Below are 19,225 nucleotides of genomic sequence, written 5' to 3'. Positions count from 1 at the left end.
ATTTTCTCCAGCTTCTTTAAGAGCCATGATGGTGAACCTGTGGCACACGTGCCACAGGTGGCATGAGAAGCCATATTTGGTGGCATACCAGCTGTCAGGTCCGGCATGTGTCAGCTGATTTTTCACATTTCTAGAGGCCCAGGGGAGGCCATTTTCGCCTCCTCAGGCTTCAGGAAAGCCTCTGGAGGCTGGGGAGGAAGGAAAACGGGCTCAACGGGTCAACCTGAAGTTCGAAATAGCCCCACGTTGATTTTGTTGGCTATGAGATTGGACAGACAGAAACTTGGTCAAGCTTTCAAGATTTTGTTATTAAACCCTAAACAATAAAATAGTATACCTAAAAAAAGTCCATGTTTTTTTTAACTTGGCCTATTTCAAAAAGTTGATAGATAATTAATGATTTGTCTGCCTGCCTGCCTGCGTATGTCTGTCTGTCTGTCTGTCTGTCTGTCTGTCTGTCTGTCTGTCTGTCTGTCTGTCTATCTATCTATCTATCTATCTATCTATCTATCTATCTATCTATCTATCTATCTATCATCTATCTGTATTTATCAAGATATTATGCATCTAAGGAAGGGTCCATCTTTCAAGGATCTATCTTTGTTCAAACTTCTTTATCTTTAACCCTACTTTGAAAGTGATGCCAAGTAGTAATCAATATATAGTGCTCAATAGCATCTTTAAACAATGTAATGCAAGTCTCTCACTACTTTAATGGGGATCAGGTGGACTTTGGTTATGGTACAACATTGATTGGCTATTATAATAAATGTACAAACAAGTTTATAACATTGAATTATGTAAGCTACAATTATAACATTTATTTATTTAATAAAACATTTTTTTGTTTCATATGGAAAGAGATCTTCAAGAGCTAGAGTCTAATAAATGCCCATCTACCATTTTGCACATGTACATAATTACACAAAAATCCTTTTCCATGACAAAAAATGCATATCCTAAGCTAAATTCTTTATTGTTGATAATGAGACCGGATATGTGCCAACCAAGGATGTCTGGGCAATTATTTAATTTTGTAGTTTTTAGAAATGATGACAACCACTGTTACTTCTCTTTGTCGCCCTACAGCAAAGAGAACAGGATTAATTGTATGCTCAAAACAGTGATAAAGCTGCTGGAATGACCTTGGAGAGATCCAGCTGGATTGACATGATGATCATTCTTTCTCAGACCAATAACAGTTGCTTCTGAGAAAATAGGAAGAGATGTACATCTTGAGCTCTGAAGACAAGGAAAGGTGTAAATCTAACAAATGTGCATGCGTCTTCCATTCCAATTCATTGGCTGTGGGTCTATAAGCTCATTACTTTTTAACAGTTTTATAGTCTTCTTATTTGCTTTTAAAGTTGGTGATTATAATAACATTTCTGGCTTATCTTTCATTTAACAACTTACATGTGTTTTGTTTGTGAGCTTTCCAAAAACGTGTAAATTTTATTTTATTTATTTATTCATCACATTTCTATACCACCCATTTCACCAAAGTAACTCTGGACAACTTATGATAAAAAACATATCATAAGTATTTTCCTCTTTCATTTCCCTAAAATTACTAGAGGTGACTGTATTCTTCTGAGATAGCTTTAGGCTTGCAGAGGATGAGTAAAATATGTAAGGCCTATGCCTCAAAATATGGGAATGGGATTGTTGTATTTTTGTTGATGACTCTTGAGATCTCAGTTATCAATTGATATGAAAGCAAATTATATTATGCATTTATAAATTATAAAATTACCTTATATAATTATAAAATAATTAATGATATATTAACAAAAGGCTAACTGAAAAATACTCAGACATATTAAACAGCATCAAATGGATTCTCTATGTCTGTTATTTTGTCCTTACAAATTATAAACTTACAACCATAAGCAATATGACCTGCAAGGTTTAGTAATAAAAGTCAAGGAACATAGTAAAAAAAATGGGACTAGAATGGAAATATAAAGATGAACAAAGAAGAGGGAGTCAAACTATTCTCCAAAGCACCTGAGTGTAGGACAAGAAGCAATGGGTAGAAACTAATCAAGGAGAGAAGCAACTTAGAAATAAGGAAAAATTTCCAGACGGTTAGAACAATTAATCAATGTGAATGCTCCAACACTGGATGTGTTTAAGAAGATGTTGAATATCTATTTGTCTGAAGTGGTGTAGGGTTTCCTGCCTAAGTAGGTGATTGGACTAAAAGACCTTCAAGGTCCCTTCCAACTCTATTATTCTATGTACAAAGCCTTAAAATTAAGAATAAAGATACCAAAATTTATACTGCATGTGAATATTCTTACGTATTTTCCTGTTGACTATATCCAAAAATAGGTCTATAACTTATGAAGACTTTCACATAACTTAAATGAGTTGCTGGTCAATGACTTTCAAATTGGTATAATATAGTTCTATTATTGAGATATACTCAACCTTTATGTGTCCAAAAACAAATGGGCCATTTTTCTAATAAAGCATATTTCTGATTTTCTTCCAAGCCAAATGATTGCCCTGAAGGAATTTTCATCTGTCTCATAAATACAATATGAGAAACCATTCACATTCAAAACTGAATCAGAAGGATGGCATTTCTACTTCTTCATGTTATTAAAATTTATGGAATGCATGTAAGCATGCTCTCAAGATAATTACAAATGTATGCAAGACCAATTATTTTTCTGTCAAGGCTGATATCCGACTTTCCCTTTTTCAAAATAGGTTGCTATTTTACTATTCCATCTGTCTTACAACTGTTCTTTGTTTATTTGTTTATTCTGATTTTGAACTTTATTGTTGAAATCAGCTGTTTATTGCAGCTGTCACATATCTTTATATCAATTTGAATAAAAAAAATCACAGGAGTTTTGTCCTTCCCTGTGATTGGAGTGATTGACCCCAAGGAAATTGCAGATTACTGGAGTGATGATAGCAAAATGAGAGAAGTTCACAGACATATTTTGCCATTTTATGCAGAAATAATAAAATCAAAATGGGAAGGGGCCATATAGGTCACTGAACCAATATCCTGCTCAGTGCAGACATCCCAACAGTGTCTTTTTGGTTAAGCAGTAGGAATATTTGTTTTGGAGTTTCAGTTTGAAGGCCAGATCAAATTGGATGGCTTTGATCTATTGCAGACAGTTCCTGATGCTCATGTATATAGGAGGGCCTTTGCTCAGCTTCATGTTAGAACACTTTTATTCTCTCCTGGATAGGGAGGCTCTCCATTTGGCAACTCATGTCCTGGTCATCTCCCTTTTGGACTATTGCAATGTTCTCTACATGGGCTATCCTTAAAAAAATCTGGAGGCTTCAGTTGGTACAAAATGTGGCCACATGGGGACATTTTAGGCATCCAAAGAAAAGTGCATGTAACACCTTTGCTCCACAAGTTGCATTGGGTGACAGTTTGCTTCCAGGTCTAATAGTATTGGTTGTGACCAATAAATCCCTACATGGTATGGGGCCAGGCTACCTACAGAACTGTCTTCATCCCATTATATAGTTGTCCAACATGGTCAGTTTGTTGCAGAACCCATTATTTAAAGAATTCTGGTGGCTCCTAGGAAGACAGCCTTCTCTGCTGTTGTCTCCATCCTAGGGAATATTATTCCCCTGGAGATGAGACAGGCCCCCACTCTCCTGACCCTTGGAAAAGAGATAAGATAGGGCACTCCAAGCTTCTGTGGAGACCCAAGAGGAGCATGCAGCTGTGAGGCTGGTTAATCCTCTAAAGCCCTCCCTTCCTCTTTTAATTAATTTTAATATCTTTCCTGCTCTTATTTTTTTAAACTTTTATATATAAAAATATCTTTTCCATACATAAAATTCATGTCAAAACATTAAATATTTAAATATTAAAACTAGCAAAAATTAGCTAAGATAAAACCAAAAGATGGGATGGAAGTTGGAGCTTCTTTTTAATTAGCAGTTTTTAAGATCCTTTTGGAAAGCAGAGAGGATTGGATCTCACCTTGGGAGGTACAATATTCCAAAAGACAGGAACCATGGGAGAAAATGCTCTTCTGGACCCTGCCAGCTGCAATTCCTTGACAAAAGTGCCCTTATGCTGGTGTAAGTAGGACAGGCCAATCCCATTGGGATGAGATGGTTTCTAGAGAATCTGGCCCCATGCCATAGAAGAATTTACAGAGGTGATTAGCAACACCCTGAATTGTAATTTCCATGATTCCCACATATCTCTGAACATACCCAATGAAGGTGAGTTCAACACTTTCCTTAATATGTTAACACATTTAAAGACAATATTCTCACATATTCTTTTTTTTAAATCCTAAAACCATATTCTTTTACGCCCAATTGCATGAGAACCATAAAAAAATCAAAGAGTATTTTCTCTGCTTAGCTTTCAAATCAGTAAAATTAATTAAACTCAAAAGAAAGGAAAACCACTTGAAATAGTAAAACATACACACACAAACACAACTCCACAAGGTTTTTCTGAGTTCCTTCTGCCTCCTCAACCTAAATTCAGCAACACAAAGCTAAAAAATAACTAGTTCCCCTTCCCATCATTGGGTCACTTTTGTTCCCATGAGATCCTATATGCTCTTCAACACTCTACCTATGTTGAGGTATTGCAAGGAATTTTGAAAGGGAGAAGTATGGAGAGAATAATGGATTAGACAAGGAAGACTTTCAGGAAGAAGGGAATTTTGCAAAATCAAATGAAACTTTAAAAAGTTTTTAAAAAATGAAAAAGAGAGACAAATAAAAAAGGAAATAAGTGAAAATTAAAAGAATTAAAGAAGGAAAAAGGGAGAAGGTTACTTGCACAAGGTATGAAGAGAGGAAGTTGAAGAAAGTGAGATAAGAACATAGATTGTTAAACAGAGGGAGACTACAAGCATAAAGGTTAAGCAGAAAAAAGTGAGCAGAGTCAGAAGAAGGCATAAAGGTATAAATGCATCAGAAGGCTATAGAAACAATAGCCTTCAAAGGCTATGGAGAATAAAAGGGAACTATAAAAAAAAGAGAAGATTCTGAAGGAACAAAAGATCAAGGGAAAATGCAGGTGTGAAAATGAGAAAACATGGAAGAAAAGTGATGAGAACTTTGGATTTCAAGATATTCAGATGAAGTGTGAGTGAAGAAAGGCAGGCATGATGCAGAGGAAAGAAAATTATGTGGCAAGAGTGAATGGTAGAGACAATAATAACGGAGACATGTGAAAGACCATGGATTACAGGCGACTGGAATGAGTTGCTGAAAGCAAAGAGTAAACAAAGTATGAGAGTTGACTGCCAGAATGAGAATCAGAACAAGAGGAGTGATGAAAAAAGGAAGTGGTGAGCAAGAGATATGAGCTAAAGGACAAAAAAAGAAGACCATGGAAAGTGACAATCGGACAGCAACATGAGTAGAAAAAAAATAGCAAAGAAAAGGAAAATGCATAAGCTGAATCAGACATGGGCAAAGGGCCCCATGTTAGTTTCAGTACAGAAGAAAATTTAACTGCTAAGATTATGGTGTAAAGAGCCATAGATGCTTCTATGTTGGACATAGTGGCAGGGCGGCTTTTGCCTCTAGCGCCAGGGCGGCAGGGCGGCTTTTGTGCAAAAGCCACCCTGCCACCCCGGCGCTAGAGGCAAAAGCCACCCTGCCGCTATGTCCAACATAGAGGCGTCCTGCCCCTATGGCAGACACAGCGCCAGGGCATCCGAACGCCCCACCGCTGTGTCCGGCATAGAGGCATCCCACCCCTATGGCGGACACAGCGCCGGGGTGTCCGAACGCCCTGCTGCGGTGTCTGGCATAGAGGTGTCCCCCCCTATGGCGGACACAGTGCTGGGGCATCCAAACACCCTGCCGCTGTGTCCAACATGGGGCGGCTTTTGCCCGCTTGCCTCACCAGCCATAAACTTCACCACACGTCTCTGCCTGGAACAATTGTACCACTGAGACTGCACTGAATATTGATTTACTTTTCCACAACTCTGACTTTAAGAAAGAGAAGGGATTAATGTATTGTCCCCTGATTGCTGGGAATCATTTGGTATGAGTACATAATAGGATTATTTAGCACCATTTTTGGTTCAATGTAGTTCATACAGCAAAAATCTGAAAGCTTAGGGTGTTTTTCTCATGCGCATTGTTAATTGTTCTGCCATGATTTATTTTGTACACCTCTCTCCTTTTATGTGTATCTTCTAGTCTTTATGAAGCTAAAGTTCATCCTTTTCATAATAGATAGAGGTAGGAAAAAAACATGAGCAAAGCTATAGCAAAAAATAAACGTACGTTCTATATGTTCAAATATGTAAGTGACCAAGTCCAATTTTTACATTGTTTTTCCTCTTACAAACCTTGTATAACTTTTTATACAACAATCTGAATGATATCGCTTCTTGGCCTTTTGGCTAAGATCAAGTGTGTAACCTGAATGAAATGTGAAAAGGTGCACAATAGTATAAATTTAGCCCTAATTTATTGATCTATGTTTGTGAACAATTAAACGTATTTTCCCTTTGTTTTTTATTGTACATTTATGAAACTCCATGAATAGAAGTAGCCAATATCCAACTGCAATACCTAAATGGATATGTTTCATTTAAGAGTTTTGGTCCTGATGAAGGGGTGGATTCCTACTGGTTTGGCTGGGTTCAGCTGAACAGATAGTAACTTTGCAGCCTGTGTCTCTGGAACCGGTAGCAACCCAGGCCTGCCATACCCCCAAACCGGTTCCCCTACGGTGCCACCATCTTGATTTTCGGTTCTGTGCATACACAGAACAAATTTCATTGCAGAAATGCATTTCTTTCCTTTTTTAATATTTTGCACCTACGCAGACAATTTTAGATGCAACTACGAAGCGAGTGAGCCCAAAAAAATTTGTACACCGAACAGCAGTAATGCCAGCAGCAACCAACCCCTGGAAGGTACCTGCAGTAGGCAAAATCACATAGCTTAAATTGCTCCACGAAACCTTGTATTTCTATTAAGCTGCCAGAATGTGCTCTAAGAATCATAAAGGAGAGTAATGCTGAAATGCATACATCAAAAATAAAATAAAATAAGGTCATATTTTGTTCTGTCATATTCAGGGCCTTGATCGTGGTGGAAAGATAGAAGTGGAAAATAACCTAAAGCAAATCCATAACTTTTAATCTTAGTTTCTATTTATACCCAGCATTTTATGCTCCCCCCTCCCCATTGACTGCCTAAAACAGAACTGTATTTGCAGACAGGATTTGAATTATGATCCTACAGAGGAGAATTATTTGTAGTAAATTCACAGTGCTGGCTGGTGGGCATTTTGTTCAAAAGATTGTAATGGCAATATGGCTGCATATATGATTTCTTCCAAAATGAAAATTTTGATAAATTTAATATCCAGTAGACTTTTTGCACATACGTCACTTCAATTAATACTAGAAAAAACATTTATTTAACATTTCAAAATTTCCCACTTCTTTATATCTGGCAATCGTTTTCTGATTTTCAGTGAAAGGTAACTGTTCTGAACCCCCTCGTCCCACACCAACACACTCCGAGCCAAAGATAAGTTACAGCTTTTAATTAACAGACAGACAGGTCCTTGGCAGCAAACCGGCACAGAGAAGCTTGGGCAGCAATCCAGCACAGATAAGCCGTGGCAGCAATCTAGCCTGCCAAGCTCACAATAATGTTCTCCAACATTAGTTCCTGCATTGACTTCTGCAAGAGGGACATGTGCACAAGCAGTCCTTTTATAGTCTGGAGAGGAGCCTAATGACCACCAGCTGAGTGCAATTACCTCCTGTAACTGCAGAACTTTTCCTGACGCCTATTAGCTCTTCGGTGCCGGGCATCCAGGAACAACTCACTGCTGGCATCTGGATCACTCTCCCTTGTCTCCTCCCCACTGGTCCAAGGCTCAGGTGCCTCCTGGTGGCCAACCAGCCTCTCTGCACCCTGCTCGGCATCGAAACCCTGTCCAGGGTCCTCCACATCCTCCAGAGCTCACTCATAGGGGCCCTCGCTGTTGGAGTCTGGTGGCAGCTCCAACGACTCCTGCTGGGCCACAACAGGTAACTATATATAACTGGACATGAGAACCATGTAGATCTTTGAAAAGATTTAAGAGTCTTCACAAATCACCTATCATGGAATTGTTTCTAATTTTCAAGCAATTCTTTAACTTTCCTAAGTTTATCTTTGTCTTTTTTTGAGGCAGAGATAGATACATTTGAAAATAAAGAACTGTAACCAAATTAGCTGCTTATTTTTATTTTGAAGAATGCCTATAGAATTCAAAGGGGGAAAGACAGGGGTTGGTTTCAAAACTTTTTACTATTTATTCTGTGGGCATGGCCTATTTTGTGGTGTGGCTGGGTGGGCATGTGACTGGGTGGGCATGGCCAACTTGATGTCACTCACCAGGAGGTGTCATGGATTGGGTAAGCTTACTTAATAATGCTCTTGCTTAGCAACCAAAATTTTGGGCTCAATTGTAGTCATAGGTCAAGGACTCTCTATGCCTTCCTCTGCATAGCAGTCTTGTCTTAGGAAACTCCTTCTCCTTTCTGGCAATTTTCCTCTCTGTTAGAGGGACCAAAATAATCCAAACAATGTAAGGATTCCTGCTGCACAGGGGGTTGGGCTAGATGACTCTGAGTAGCATTCTAGCCCTAAATTGCTGTGCTATCTTTACTTCCTTCCTTCCTGTCCTCCTCCCTCCCTCCCCCTCCCTCCCCTCCTCTCTCTCTCTCTTTCTCTCTCTTTCTCTCTCTCTTTCTTTCTCCCTTCCCTCTGCGGGAAGCAACCCCCCCCATTGCTGCTGAATGTCACTGTGCAAACCTGAGCAGCTTTTCAATTTAAAGCAGGACTCCAAAGTTTGCAGCTTTAAGACTTGTGTACTTCACCTCCCAGAATTCCACAGCCAGGCATGCTCAGTTCTGATTTAAGGTGACAGCATTTGTTTTTCTCCTTTGCTGAATCTCTCGGCTGAAAAGTGAGTTTCCTTCTTTCTTTCTTTCTCTTTCTTTCTCCCTTGCCTTCCTTACTCCCTCCCTCCCTCCCTCCCTCTCTCTTAATTTTTAAAGCTTTTTTTCACCTGCCTGAACCAGCAGGAAAAAAAAACTTTTTAAAAAAAAGCTTCTGATGGGAGAACAGGTTCGGGGGCGTGGCCAAACCACCATTACTACTGGTCCTATCTGGTACACCAGATTTTCACTACCTCTTCTGGCGTACTGGCCCATATACAGAGGAACCCACCTCTGGGAGAAATTCCATTCTTGAAAATTAGGATGAATTTGGAGATATACTCTTATGTTAATCTACTATTTTAAAGAAAAAAGATTCAGAAAATCTTATGTTTTCTCCATAGGGACTTGTAATGGAAGAAGTGGCAAAGAGGAAAGTGATGAAACATATCCAAACAACAACATTTTGGCATAATTGTGGTTGAAAATGGATACCTATGATTTTGCACCACTATTATACTTTATATGGAAAGAGCTACATGAACAGTTATAATTTACTTGAACAGAATTAGATAAAACTACTTAGTGATATGAACAAACATACATGAAGAATAAGATCATACCTACTAGCTTTCTATTCATCTTAATCTGTAAGTCGATCCTATATAGTACATTATACTGTATATACTTATGGATTCTACATACCGTAATTGTTTTTCCCCTTTTATAATTACAAATTGAAAATAAAAGCTTGCCTATAGATATTTAACAAGTGTGGAACCTTTTTAAAAAAAATATAAACAATTATACAAATAACTCATAGTTTAAACTGAGGTGCAAAAACTTATCCAAGTCTGAATTACCTTGTAGTATCCCTTTGAGATTCTTCCTCCATGTTATGAAATATTTGGGAATTCTAAATGCAGTTTGAAAACTTTAATCTTTAAGATCCATAAGCGCGAGCGATTGTGGGTGCACCTCGGTACACCCACGTTACACCTATCCTCCGCGAGCTGCACTGGTTACCGATCAGTCTCCGGATACGCTTCAAGGTGCTAGTCGTAACTTATAAAGCCCTTCATGGTATTGGATCTGGGTACTTGAGAGACCGTCTGCTGCCAATTACCTCCCACAGACCCATTAGATCTCACAGGGTTGGCCTCCTCCGGGTGCCATCTACCAGCCAATGCCACCTGGCTATTACCCGGGGGAGGGCCTTCTCTGTGGCAGCTCCGGCCCTCTGGAATGAACTCCCCGCAGGGATTCGGACCCTCACCTCTCTCCAGGCCTTCCGAAAAGCCGTCAAAACCTGGCTTCGCCGGCAGGCCCTCCCCTCTCGACATGTATGGTTGTGCGACTGTTGTTTACTTTTATTATTTGTATTTTGTTTTTTATGTTCCCCTTTTTCCCCCTTGAATTGTTCACTGCCCTGAGTCCTCCCGGAGAAGGGCGGCATACAAATAATAAAATTCTATTCTATTCTATTCTATTCTATTCTATTCTATTCTATTCTATTCTTCACTTAATTATTCTATTACAAGAAAAAAAGACTATACTTTTTAAAGTATAGTCTCCTGCTCATGGAACTTCTACGTATAGTATAGTATAGTATAGTATAGTATAGTATAGTATAGTATAGTATAGTATAGTATAGTATAGTATAGTATAGTATAGTATAGTATAGTATAGTCTTTATTGTCATTGTACAAAATAAATACAACAAAATTGGTTTTAGCCTCACTAGTGCAAAATTATAGCAGAAATGAAAAAAAAAGAAAAAGAAAAAAACTAGTCATACGTTTCCACATGTTCAATCAGTGATTGTGGTTGTATATATTGGTGACTTAAGCATTTCATGGCTGGCTAAAGTATTTTGCTTTCTCAGATGAAAGCCAAGACAGCAGCTTTCTCCCCTGACCCACTAAATACAACAGAACAAAAAGTCAATTCCATAGAAAGACAGGAACTATGCTTTAGTGATATTGGATATATAAGATGTGATGGAATGTGCAAATGAAGAAGTGTGTGTGTGTTTGGGTATTTGTGGGAATTTTGGCAATTGAAACTTCCCAGAGCAAAGGCAGGATATTCCTAGAGAAAACCCCAAAATAAGAAAATATGCAGTCCTGAATTGGATGGTGCAGGAAGGAAAAAGTTCAGAGTATCCACACACTAGCATCATGATGGCATGCACAGCCCTCTCTATGAGCATGCAAGCCATCGCCCAGCTCAGCTCCACTGCGCATGTACACGCTCCTCCCACTGGCAAGCTGCTCTTCAGGTCTCTGCTGCGTATGTGGGGATGGGTGGGTAGCATGAGGGAGATGCACCTGCATGCACAGGGGCAGGGGAGAGCACAAGGGTGTCACGCGTGCATGTGCAGGGAGCCTGGGCACAGGTGTCATGTGCACATTGCAATATGTGTGCGGGTGTGCACTTTCGGCATGCGACAACAAAAAGGTTAGCCATCACTGCACTAGGTCAGAAGATTATAGCTTTAGACTAACAAGGCTCTATTAAGTGTAAAGAAATAAAGAACTGGACTTGATTGGATTTTATCGTGTTATCTTTGGACTTAGGCCTCATATAAGCAGATATTTAACATAGTGTGCTATAGATTATGGCTATATATAAAAGTCTGAACAGAATTTTTTTCAAAATTTATACATTTCCAGATTTGTATTAAAAGGAAACAAGGCAGCATATATTCTTCTGAGCAATCCTGGCCACAAATTACGCAATTTGCAGTGGACAGAGTTTATATTCAATTATTCCACTGGGGAAGGGAGGTTCATGAAATCATTTAGAGAAAGATAATTCTACACAACAGAATCCATTTTTATTTGTTTTGTATTTTAGATGACCCAGCAAACAGCCCATAACAATTATAATGAGTTTAAACATTTAAATCCAAGTTTACTGAGATTTCTCATATAACAAATCTGCTTATTTGATCACATTCCAAGACTACATTTCTGATTTAAACAAGCCTGACTCTGATGCTTGGATCTTATCTTGTAGAGATAATGAGAATCAGTGTGATAATGTGTTGAAAATACTACTCAATCCAATATTTCTAATAATATTTTTATTAAGGGGTATATTATATAGATGAAACTAATATAAATTATAAAAGATAAAAGGAAAAAAATATTGCAGAAAAAAAAGGAAATGAAGAAACCTCCTCCTTTGTTCACAGAAAATATAGTTAATATTAACAAATTATCACTGTCTCTTAAAATACAACCAACCATCTCTTCATCCCATACCCACATCTATTCTCTATAAACAAATCTTTAAAACCTCATCACTCCATCATGTGGTCAGCATGATTACATATCAAGGTGCAAAGAAGGCTGTTACCTTCCCTCCAAAGTTGTATCTATTTATCTACTCACATCAAACTGCTAGATGGGCAGCAATCAGATTTCAACCTTTTGCGCAGCACTCAGGTCTCAAACCCAGCTGTCAGCCTTCCAGCTAACTCAACACAACATTGTACTTCCTACACACATCCCTCAGTATATATTCTTTGCTCTTTCGGTCTCCCTCTCCCTATATTTAACTATATCTCTTCTCTCTCTCTCTCTCTCTCTCTCTCTCTCTCTCTCTCTCTCTCTCTCTCTCTCTCTCTCTCTCTCTCTCTCTCTCTATCTATCTATCTATCTATCTATCTATCAATCAATGCATCCATCTATCAATCTATCTCTATCAATATAGATATATAGAGGAAGAGAGAGGGAGGGAGGTAGAGCAGAGAATACATACAGAGGTGTTTGTGTGTGTGTGTGTGTGTGTGTGTGTGTGTATAGGAGGTGCAATGGCTCAGCAGGTAAAGATGTTGAGAGAGTGGGAGAGAGGGAGGGAGGGGGAGATAGACAATTATCTTTGCTCAGGATTGTCCTTGAGGGGCACTTAAATAGCTTTACAGAATGTGTTAGAATAGATCAAATCCTTTCCGCCTTGTGGGTATAACTTGTGTTTTTCACTGTCATAAAAATACAGTGCAAGGCAAGGATGCAGGAAAAAAAATGCATTTCCCAAAGCAAACACTAAATTCAAAACATTTTTCTTTTTCACTGAAAAGTATTTTTATAGTTCTTTTCTGTGTGTGAGCACAATATAGAGATCAATGGGATTCTGCTTCTTTCAAATTCATCAAAATATGTATGAATTTCAGAGAAATGGAATCCCATTGACAGTTAAGAAGCATAGGGACTAGCATTGTGGACATAAAAATTACAGTGCACAAGCATATGTAGCAGCAGTGATCGGATATTAAATGGCTATTGCTTTTAGAATACATCTTGCTAGCAGCTGGAACCATTGTATTCTTTGCTTATTCTTTTCATACAAAGCATACACAGACCAAACCACGGGAAGCATCTAGCAAATAAGCTGGCAAATCCAGCATTTTTTAATGCTGAAGAGCATGCAAAGTGCCACATCAGCAAATTGTACAAGCATTTGTGGTTATGACAATGCAATGCTAAATCATCAACAACTAAAACCCTTGGGTCCGTAAGGGATTTTTGTACTGTGTATTCTCATTGCTTTAACTGTCATTCATTAGCCAGGAAACAGGAGAAGAAGGTCATATGTCAACCAGAAACATCTCTTCCTTTCTCTATCTCTCTCTCTCTCTCTCTCCCAGTTTCCTCCCTCTTTCTGTCCTGGGCTTTAGTCATCTATAATTCATGGACCAGTAGACTCAGCCTAGCTTTGGAATAAGTATGCCAGACTTGCTTATGGCCACTGTCACTAAAATATGAATTCTTCTTTCATCTGGCAAGACATAAGCAAATATAATTATTTATTTACTATTATTTATCATCCAAATAAAGTGCTCCAGATTTCCTACTGTAACCTAGCCTCAGTGGAATGAAGGTCCAAATCCAATAATATTATTTCATTGCTAATGCCATAAAATGAAAACATCTTGTATAAATCTCACTACCAAATGCTCCCTGACTGCTATAACTCTCAGTTGTAGTAGGTCTTGTCTCTCTTAAGAACACCCAAGCTTATTGCAATAGTTGCTGAAGAAATATTTATCAAATACTGTAAGCTGTATTCTTTCATCTATGTCTGATATTCAGATTGTAAAGAACAAAGAACAAATGCACTTAGCGTATCATTGTTCAGGAAGAAAGAAAGGAATGGACACAACATGTGTTGGGCATGGTTTGACTTTTAAGGATTTTTTTCATTTTTTTTCATTTATTGCTTATTTATTATGTAAAATATTATTGCTATGATTCAGAAGATCTCATGTTTATTTACAATCAATAAAAAGTTGGTAAAATAATAAAACAAAAGAATTGCAATTTAATTTAAAACAACCATAATAAACAAGTGAAATTGTCAAAGACACATTAATGAACAATTAATTAATTAATTAATTAATTAATTAATTAATTAACAATTAATGCCATAGAGGATCTAGATACAAAAATGAGAATTATTTCTTTTAGTACTGGAAGATAGCTAAAGTCAGCAATAGCTTAGCTTCCATGAGAAGGACATTACAAAACCAGAATGCTACACCAAAAATACTCTGTTACCCTGGATTGCCATATAATGCATCTGAGTAATGCATCATCATGAAGTGGGATAACAAGGAAGGATTCCTCAACAGACAATGGTGTTTGAAAAGTACATACTGGGAGAGATTCTCCCTCAAATACTGTGATTGTATTTAGAAAACCAATCAATTTGTCTACATGAGTTGCAGCCAGAATTATGATAGCTATGAATGTGAATCTTGTAATAACTCATAAGAAATAACTGTTCCAAAACTCTGAGATGCATTATATCTGGGTATTATGTTAACCAGGAAAAAAGATGGAATTCCTGACGAACATTCATTATCTTGACCGTAAATCTGATTAATTTAAAGGAAGAAGCTTCTCAAAAAATAAAGTATGATAATCTAGAAATATATAAATGTAATTTGTACAGATGCCAATAGCCATTAATCAAATTAACTAATCCTAAGCAAAAAGATTAACTGAAAATTGTATCACCAGTTTTTACATGTAAAAAATGTAACTACATTCGACCAGCAATATGAAATGTTCTTTGATTTGTCTAAAATATACTTCTAGCACTTCAAAATGTGTTTTATAGAATTAATATTAAAAATGATGGCAAAAATATTGTGTACTTTATTATAGAGAGCTAAAAAGTTTTCTTCCCTTCAGATTTTGGGACCTAAACTGGGCATTTTTGTTTTACCACAAAATATTGAATTATATTATAAATTATAAGTTTATAATTTATAAATTATAAATTATAAGAGCCAAGGTGGCGCAGTGGTTAAATGCAGCACTGCAGGCTACTGCTAGATCAGCAGTTCAGCGGTTCAAATCTCACCGGCTCAGGGTTGACTCAGCCTTCCATCCTTCCGAGGTGGGTAAAATGAGGACCCAGATTGTTGGGGGCAATATGCTGACTCTCTGTAAACCGCTTAGAGAGGGCTGAAAGCCCTATGAAGCGGTATATAAGTCTACTGCTATTGCTATTGCTATAAAGTAAAGAATTATAAATCCCATTTTGGTTTATGTTTAAGTGTCTTTAAAAAGTTTTATTCATTTTTTGTCATTCACATTTGCAAAATTTTGAGTTTGGAGTAAGAAGCAGATTGCTTGCTTCATTTCATATTTGAATGAGGGCTATTCAGTTACTCTGAAATAACAGGTAATGTGAAGATATCATGAACTATCATAGTTATATATATATAATATTGGTTTAGTGAGAAACACCAAATGCTAATGGTTTTTTTGCTGCCAAAACCTGTCATAATCTCTATTCCCAATTAGTCTGAAGTGACGTGAGCCTATTGCACTCATGTCCGTTGGTTAAGAATAAAATTATAAATATTGCATTAGGTGCATGAATAAGATTACTTTGTAAGTTATTATTCCCACTACTCATGGATGCATTGTGCATACAATCACTGTCTATGGCATGCCAATGAGAAAGATTGGAAATACAGCTTTCTTAGAGCAAATATTCCTTTTTAAAAGGTCCAAAAACTGAAATGCATGGTAATTCATGCTAAATATTATTTGATGGCAGCATCTGAGCTAGTTTGTTGAGCATTGCTGAATCAAAAAGAAAAACTACTCTGTGTAACACATCCCTGATCCATCCTTCAACTGGTGAGCATTGTTGGCTGATGTATAATTTTGAAGACTAAATGCTCACTTCTATGCAGATGATGTTCACATTGCTAGCTACATCTGGGCAAGTGCAGCATCCAGATCCACAAAAGAAACATATTAACTGTCTCTATCACAGGTGATCCCAGAAACTTGGATAATCTTTATGGTTGCCTAATATCCTTTTCTTTTTTTTTCCTGCTCCAGTGTGCCGAATCATCCTTTGAAATTCAGCTACTCTGGGAACCTATCTAGGCATCGCTGTGAAGCATTTGGAAAATTAAAAGACTGCCAGGATTGAATCTGGCTGCTAACTCTGTAGCTGATAAATTCACCAGGTGCCATTGAAAAAGAAAAGTACACCAGAGAACATTTTCCCCAAGGCTCTTACAACTTCAATCCAGCTCTCAGCCCCCTATCTTTGCTTTATAACAAAAGATAGATGTATTTTTCATTAGTTTAAATATTTTGATTAAAAGCTATGGCACATCATTGATTCTCTTGTTAAATATTTTATTAGAAGATATTGCTTTGGACATTCATGACAGCCTGTATTTTACTAGCCTGTTTTCAAACCACATTTCTTTGGAACCACTTACCTGCACTTTATGTATATTATGGCTAAACAATGCAGTTCTGACTGCACTAAGAGGCAACACTGAATTTATTCCAAGCCATTCCCTTCCTTTTCCAGGCAACATAGGAACTTCTCCAGTGCCAGAGAGATGGATAGTGTCAGCCTCTGCTTTGCTGTTGCTTCGACTGCCATGAAATGGGGAGGGAGGGCATGGTATTTGGGAGGGGTTACTCATTGTGCTGGAGGAAGGTTCTGGAGTTCAGCTGCCTGTCGGACTACGCATGCGTAGGAGATTCCCGCCAGGACTAACGGCACCGACATTCCATCTTCGTGATGCCTTTTGAAGTTATCTCACACCTGACACTTGAGAGAATTATGATTGGACTGTAACTGTGATACCAAGGGGTGGGGAATGGGCTATTCTATATATCAATCGCTTTCGCGCCTAAATAATCAGATTTCGCTTCGCTATGCCTTTAATCATTTATAATTAGTAAAAGTACACTTGATTTCTACTCATGGAGTCTCGTGGTCTTCTTTCCTAATTATCTAATGGAGAGGATCTGACAGTAAGCGAAGTCTCACTCACACCCCACCACGAGATTTCAACCTTCCGTGGGGGTTGTACTTACAAGAAGAAACGAGGGAGATGTCTTTGTGAGCAAGCGATGAAGAGATTGAAAGGGAAACCGCAGACCCATCATTACCTGGAAGAATGGCTGGACTAGGAATAGCGGACCCTGCGATTCCCCCTCGATGGTCCCTAAATGTGGGGCAAAAAGAGGACAGCGAAAGTTGGGATGCTGGAGTTACTAGGAGAAAACAAAGGGCGAAGCCAGCCAAATTGGAAGAAATCTTGCCCGAACGGAAACCCCAAGAAAGAGACCAAACGGAAGACTTTGAACAAAAGTACTCTATGCAAAAATTTAGGGAGGGTGAAGAGGCCGAGGGAGGATGGGAGCAAACTAACCCAGAAACAGCTTCTCCCCCCCCCAGCCAGGGCAGTTGCCAGAGCAGGGGGGGGGGGCAGAAGACGCAGAATGGCAAAAGTCCCTCCCTTAACTGTAAAATATGACGGGAATCCCAAAAAACTGGGTCTCTTCGTTATACAAATTTATAACTATATGGAAATTTATGGGCCCGATTTAGAATCGGATGAAATGAAAGTGCGAATGGTGTTACTTGCTTTGGAGGAAGAGGCGGCCAAATGGATGATCAGCCTGCACCAAAGCAATTCCCCCCTCCTGAGGAATTTTGATGCTTTTATGACTTCATTTAAAAGAAGATTTGACGACCCTCTAATTGAGAAACGGGGAAAGTTGAAATTTATGGCCCTCAGGCAGGGAGATAGACCGGTGACTCAGTATATTCAGGAGTTTCAACAACTTTCTTGTTATATGAGAGGCTGGTCTCAGGATGCTCTTTTGGACCAGTTTGCATTAGGATTAAATGAGGACATTTATCAACAATGTGTTAACAGACACCTTCCCAAGCGCGTTACAGCTTGGTATGAAAATGCAGCAGACGTTGAGCTCGATTTGATTAGACTTCAATGTGCGAGGGAAGAGAAAGCAGGAAAATCACCCCCCCCAACTCAGAAGCCCCCTTTCCGAATCAAGAGTGAGGGAAAGGGAAGCTCCACCGGCAAGGGCAAGCCGCTCACATGCTTCCGTTGCGGGAGGGGAGGCCACCGCGCCCCAGATTGCCGCGCTAAACTTCCCACAACCACCCCACCCCCTGCCAAGAGGGAAGGGAAGACGAGCAGGGCCCCAGAGAAGAAGAAGAAAGAGGCTGCTTTCGCTGCTGATAACACCCCCCCGCGCTTCAGACAGGAGGTGGAGGAAGAAGCTGACGCCACCGCCAGCTCCTCTGATGACTCCGATGATGACGCCTTGCCTCGCTGGGTGAGTTCAAATAAAGGCCCCATGTTGATCCCAATAGAATTAAGGGTACCGCCCGATGGGGTGTCAGAACAGCTTCCCACCCTCCTTGACTCGGGCTGTTCGAGATGTATGATCAACCCTGCAATGGTGGAGAAACTAGGCCTCAAATTAAGGACTTTGAAAACCCCTATTGTGTTTTGCCAAATCGATGGGTCCATTGCAGGGGGTGGCCCGGCCCATTTATATACTGAACCTCTAGAGATGAAAATGGGCACCCATGTAGAATTGATCTCTTTTATTGTGGCTCCTGGAATGGACAGACCCCTGATTTTGGGCCTCCCCTGGCTTCGTAAATGGAACCCTCGCATTAATTGGAGGGAGGGATGGCTGCGCATTCGCACAAGCACAGCTCCAGACGGGGAGGGTGTTTCCCCAGAGCCTGCTGGCTGCAGCCCCGCTTTGGCCGCCAGGGGCCAGGAGCGAATTGAGGGGGAAGAAAAGATTCCAAAAAGAGTATTGGGACCTTAGAGGAGTTTTTAGTGAAAAATCTTCAGATAAGCTTCCGCCCCACAGACCTCCTGATTGCTCCATCGATATTTTGCCTGGGGTTAAGCTTCCAAAGCCCCAAATATATTCAATGTCCCCTAGAGAGATGGAGGAAATGAGAAAATTCAT

This window comes from Thamnophis sirtalis, unplaced genomic scaffold (assembly GCF_051295495.1).
Source record: "Thamnophis sirtalis isolate CommonGarterSnake01/CBP01778 unplaced genomic scaffold, rThaSir2_p1.2 scaffold_10, whole genome shotgun sequence".
NCBI classification, from domain to species: Eukaryota; Metazoa; Chordata; class Lepidosauria; order Squamata; family Natricidae; genus Thamnophis; species Thamnophis sirtalis.
Note: the sequence above shows the minus strand (reverse complement) of the source record.